The sequence below is a fragment of the Etheostoma spectabile genome, chromosome 8 (genome assembly GCF_008692095.1).
Source record: "Etheostoma spectabile isolate EspeVRDwgs_2016 chromosome 8, UIUC_Espe_1.0, whole genome shotgun sequence".
Taxonomy (NCBI): domain Eukaryota; kingdom Metazoa; phylum Chordata; class Actinopteri; order Perciformes; family Percidae; genus Etheostoma; species Etheostoma spectabile.
In genome coordinates, this window is record NC_045740.1 from 615134 (window position 1) to 620727 (window position 5594).

Genomic DNA, 5594 nt, shown 5'->3' on the forward strand with positions numbered 1-5594 from the left:
TCTCACTTTGGTGTGGTTTTTGGAGGGGGTTCTGCTCTGAACAACAAAGCCACTATGTAACAACTATAGGGATTCTGACACTGCCTGTTCCACAAGAAAAAGAGGAAAACAACAAGCAACTGGCAACAAATTATTCTTTCCACTGGATTCTTTTTTTTTCAGTACAATGTTCTCCTGAATGTGTTTGTTTAGTTCTTAAGGTTTTTATTAGCATTATAAGCAGCACTGTGGGGCAGCAGCTCTGGCAAGAAGCAGCTAAGGGAGCATGGAGCGCCAACCAGCTTGTCAGATGGTCTGTGCTCTGCAGGGGGTAAAGAGTACAGTTTCTTGTGTAAACCGTCAGAGCTCCACAGACACACAAATACACAAACGCATGCCAGAGTCTCCAAACACACACACATACATCTATCTCTCGCACTCAGTGTCTCTTTTCCCTGTTGGGGGTAGATGTCATAAGTGTTCCGCTTGCCAAAGGAAATCGCTGTTGTATTTATGTATGCGAGCACAACTGTTATTACAGGAGAGAAAATAGGGGTAGGCTAATGAATGAGGCTCATACATTCCACAATTCCAGTGGTTTTCCCCCGCTCACCCCTCCTGTGAAAAACAATGAGACATTGACGCGGGAGAGAAAAAATCCCTATTCAACAGTCTGCTGCTGTCGCTGCATTTTTCCTCTCTTTCCCTCTCATGTCTTTCCTCCACTCTCTCCATCTTTCTTTCTTCTGCACTCACTTTTTCCTTATTTGTCGTGTTATTTATATGAGATCACCCCGCTCACGCTGGGCAGCTTCAGAATGGAAGGTTCCCCTGGGAGGTAGTGGTGGCAGCAGGAGGAAGGTGTGTGTGTGTGTGTGTGTGTGTGTGTGTGTGTGTGTGTGTGTGTGTGTGTGTGTGTGTGTGTGTGTGTGTGTGTGTGTGTGTGTGTGTGTGTGTGAAAGCGAGTGTGAAAGCGAGTGTGTGACCCACCAGCCACCCCTGCACAGAGGGCCCTTTGTGCACGTCCCCGGTTTATAACACCTCTACTCTTCTCTACTCCGTTCTCCTTTTACGCCATTCCCTTTCTCTGCAGCCGCTGCCAATCCTGCCTACTGGTACTTTCATGTACACACACACACACATACACACACACACACGCATAAACACACATCAAACTGCTGCCCGTTTTTTTATTCTAGGCAGAGATCGCTCATTCTTTCCAGGGAGGGAAGCGTGTCATGAACTCTGCGGCTCTAAGCCCAGGGATCTGGCAGTGGTGGCCTGTGATGCAGCCACAAATTCAAACCGGGTCCCCCCCGGTCTGGAACATGCCGCTGTGTCTCTTGCTTAGCTGGGAATAACACCCAGATGTTCGGATATATAATGCTTTGGTGTTTTTGAAAACCATAGTATTGATTTTCTTCCTGTGCCTGCTGATATATTCATCTCAAAGGTAACCTAAATGCACCTTCAGGCCCCCACCTATCATCACTTCCTGTATTTCCTGCTACTACGTTCCTAATTCTCGTCCCCTTTTTCACTTCAACTCAAAGCAAAGATGCTTCACTGGTGTGAAATGATAATGTTTCCACAAGGGTTTACAACGTAGACAGATTATGTTACTGTAGTGCATAGAAGTGATTACTGTTTCTTTTTTTCTGTCTCAAGCCCCAGGACATGTACACTGGCCCAAACAGAATCACTCCCATACACAGTTATTAGAAAAGGATGTAAGACAAGAAATCCATTTTCCTATGCATCACTACCGCCCCAAAACGACTCTTTGTGTTTCTACAGTGTACCATTCATTCCAATAAGATTAGGAAATAATCTATATTATTAAATATTTGTTATGCCATTTGTGTGTGCAGGGTGCCAGCAGTGAGTCAGCAGGCTCAGGAGGAGGAAGTATCGGACATACATGCTCTCAACTGACTCGACTAGACAAAGACTTGCATGCTCCACTGGCCCAGAAACATGGAAGCCTGAAAAACTTAGGCAGAGTTTATGAATGGGTAAACATATTATAAAGTGGTGTTCAGTTTTCCTAATAGCTCCATGTCTTCATTTCTCTCTCCACGTTTCTTCCTTTCACAAATACATACAGTGTATTCCCTTTGATCTTACTGATCTCACACTTGTATATCTGAGCAGATGTGAGTAGGTCACAACAGGACCTATAGCACTGTACAGTTTTAGTTTCAGTTTTCATTTTTTTCATTTTTTATTTCTGTGTCATGCCAAACATGTTGGCCCATCCCACATGGGATTACAAGACACCACCAACTAATTCAGCAAAGGTCTTCTGGTCGTGGTACAATTCATTCGGAGAAATACATGAATACAAATGTAGACACACACACACACACACACACACACATACACATACACATATACAGTACATACGTATATACATAGACATATTTATACACACATGCAGACAACTACATATATACATACACATATATACACACAGATACACACACACACACACACACACACATACACACATACATATACATATACATATATGCATACGCATACATATGTACATACATGTATGTACATATGTATGTGTATGCATTTATACAGTACATAAACACATATATACAGTATACATATACAGTGTATATATTTATATATACACACACACATTTATACATATGCATACACATACATATGTACACACACACACATATATACATATGTATATATATATACACATATACATGTACATACACATACATATGTACATACATATATACACAGTATGTATATGCACAGTGTATATATTTATATATACACACACACATTTATACATATGCATACACATACATATATACACACACACATATATATACATATGTATACATATACACACATATACATGTACATACACATACATATGTACATACATATATACACAGTGTGTATATACACAGTGTATATATTTATATATACACACATACATACACACAGATATATACATGTGCATACACATACGTATACATATATATACATATACACATATACATATACATGTACACACACAGCACACACAAACAAATCATCATCTACAGATCATCTCGATGAAGAGCTTTTTTCCTCTTCTCCCAGGTTTTCTGAAGATAACGTGTGAACAGCCATCTCAGTCTTTGAGCATCATCCAAATTTACCAAATCAATCCCTGTTTTTATCTTACAAAACACAAAATCACATTGTTCACCATTTAAAGGACAGTAGAAAAAAAATGTGGAACTCATTTTCCATAGCATTCAAACAGCACAAGAGACAGATCCGTTTTCCCACTTCTACATTAACGTACCGTCCTGTTTCAGTAGTCAAAAGTGAAACACCAGATCTCAGCACATAGAGATCTTGGTCTTTTTGACAAGTTATATACAACATAAGTCTCTGTGCCATATTCCGGTTTTATCATCACAGAAATATGCAATTTTGGCTCAGCCCATATATTGTCACCCAGTGCTTTTTGTATGTAGCAAACCTTGATTCTTTAACCCACATGTTGCTATATCAATGTTCTTTAACTACCCAATTCCAATTCCCCAAAATAACATGATTGATTCCACCCAAAGCTCCTTGGCAGATACAAATCTCTACTTTCATTAATTTAGGAGCGTCTTATTCAATTTTATAGCATTTGAAAAATAAATTAAAGTGCTTTTGAAATAGTATTGAGTAAAAGTTGACATATTACAGTCTGTGATTATCATCAACATCCATTCCTTTAATTTTAGTCAAAATAATTCCCACTTTCTGCTTTTCTAACTCAAACATTAGGTATAATTTCCTATAAATGAGTTTCGTTTACCACAAATTAAAAAAATAGCTGTAAAACTAAAGTTAATAAGTTTGTGTTACATAGTGTTTAAAAAACGTCAAAAAAAGTGACAAACATTGAAAAAAAGGGACAAAAACGTAAGAAACAGTTTTGTAATTGTGGCTTTGGTGAGATGTTTTTTAATCATGAAAAGTTGAATATTGTTTTTTTTGGTCTAAAGATATGTTATATCTTATCTTATAAAGATATATTATTTCTTTAGACCAAGGACCTGGAATACAGCTGCTATAACGCTTCTAAAAAACAACAACTTCCCCAACCTTAGAAAAATATTTAGAGCACATTCATTTGAACTGAATTTTTTCTCCCAATATTTTATGTCCCTGCACAGAAGCTATTGCATTTCCTAGAGCAATAAGAAACTTTGTTTTTAATAATGATAATCTGCAACAAGTTCAGCTCATAAAATGTTTGTGGTAATAGAAGTTGAATGCGTTAACAATTGGCCTCAACGTAATTTAAAAAATATTTCATAAAACAGTGACACTTTACAGTATGGTACACAAAAAAGGGTAGTTACTGTTTTTCAGAAGGGTATTTATAACTATAATATTTCTAAGTTATGTTTACTTAAACAAATTCCAGGCCAAAAAATGAATAATTAAAAGTTTAAGTTAATATTGCTTTTTGTTTTTGTCAGCTGATAACTGCAGCCGAGACAATCTCCTGCAGATTAACAACATGTGGCAGTTTTGGTGTAATTCCCCTTTAAAAACACTGGTCCCTTTCATTATTACGATAAGAACAGTTCACACATTCCTTCAAAATGAACTCCATTTTCTCCACATGAAAGTACTCAGGACATATTTCCCTTCCACTTTTAATGAATACAGATTCAAATTTCACAACAGAATTATGATTTCGGTATTTTTCCCATTTTTCTCAATATGCTCCGTTTGTTTAGCATGCCTCTAACGTTTAAATATTCTGTCAACAGCCGAGTTTTTTTTTTTTTTTGACACAACATTCTGTGGGATATATAAGGAATGTTGAAGAGAGAGGAAGGAAAGAAGCGAAAAGATTTATGAAGCTGCCCCTAAAAGTCAATATGGGTTTCAAGTTACATGTATGGCGCTGTGGAGATTTATGCTTAATAAGCTTCAGGTGTTGGCTGGCTTGAGTTTGCAAAAGGGGGGGGGTTGGACACACACACGCACACACACACACACACACACACACACACTAACACACACACACTTACTGCTGTCAATGTCTGAACCGATGCTTCAACTTGCACGGCTGTCCCGCGTCAGGAAAAACAGAGCTACCTTTGTGCCCACCTCTCAAATGGTTTCGTCTGGCCGTCTGCAACGCCTGTATGACAACACACAGCCTGTCAGGGGTGAGCTGAGACAAAACGAAAAGCTAATACACGAATAATAAGCAAAGAAGGGGAGGAATGTGCAGGAAAGGTCAGAGGGGAGATTGACTGCAGGTATTGAGGCCATCCCCCTCCTCTTTAACCCTCCATCGTTCCCTTTCTGCTGTGCGTTAATGTGAGTGACAGGCACTTTGCGCAGGAGTGCGTAAACAAAGGCCAGTGTGTAGCTGTGTAGAAGGCGTGTCCCCTCCACTAACTCTGCCCTGTAGCTGTAGAGGCAGGCAGGAGGGAGCAGAGAGGATCTCAAGAGCATCATGAGATGTGTGATGGTGGCTTCAGTAGGGTGTTTGGCACCCAAACAAAGATGTATTTTACCAAGAATCCTTCTCCACCTCCGCCCACATTTGTCTGGTCTTACCCTCAGACCAACCC

General features: G+C 39.1%; 1 long non-coding RNA gene across 1 annotated transcript in view; it reads right to left on the minus strand.

Moving 5' to 3' along the window:
• Positions 1-2197: 2197 nt before the first annotated feature.
• Positions 2198-5594, minus strand: part of LOC116694660 (uncharacterized) — a 25405-nt gene continuing 22008 nt past the window's right edge. Inside the window, exon 4 of the long non-coding RNA XR_004333241.1 lies at positions 2198-2265. This is a non-coding gene — a long non-coding RNA (uncharacterized LOC116694660). The remainder of the gene's footprint in view (positions 2266-5594) is intronic.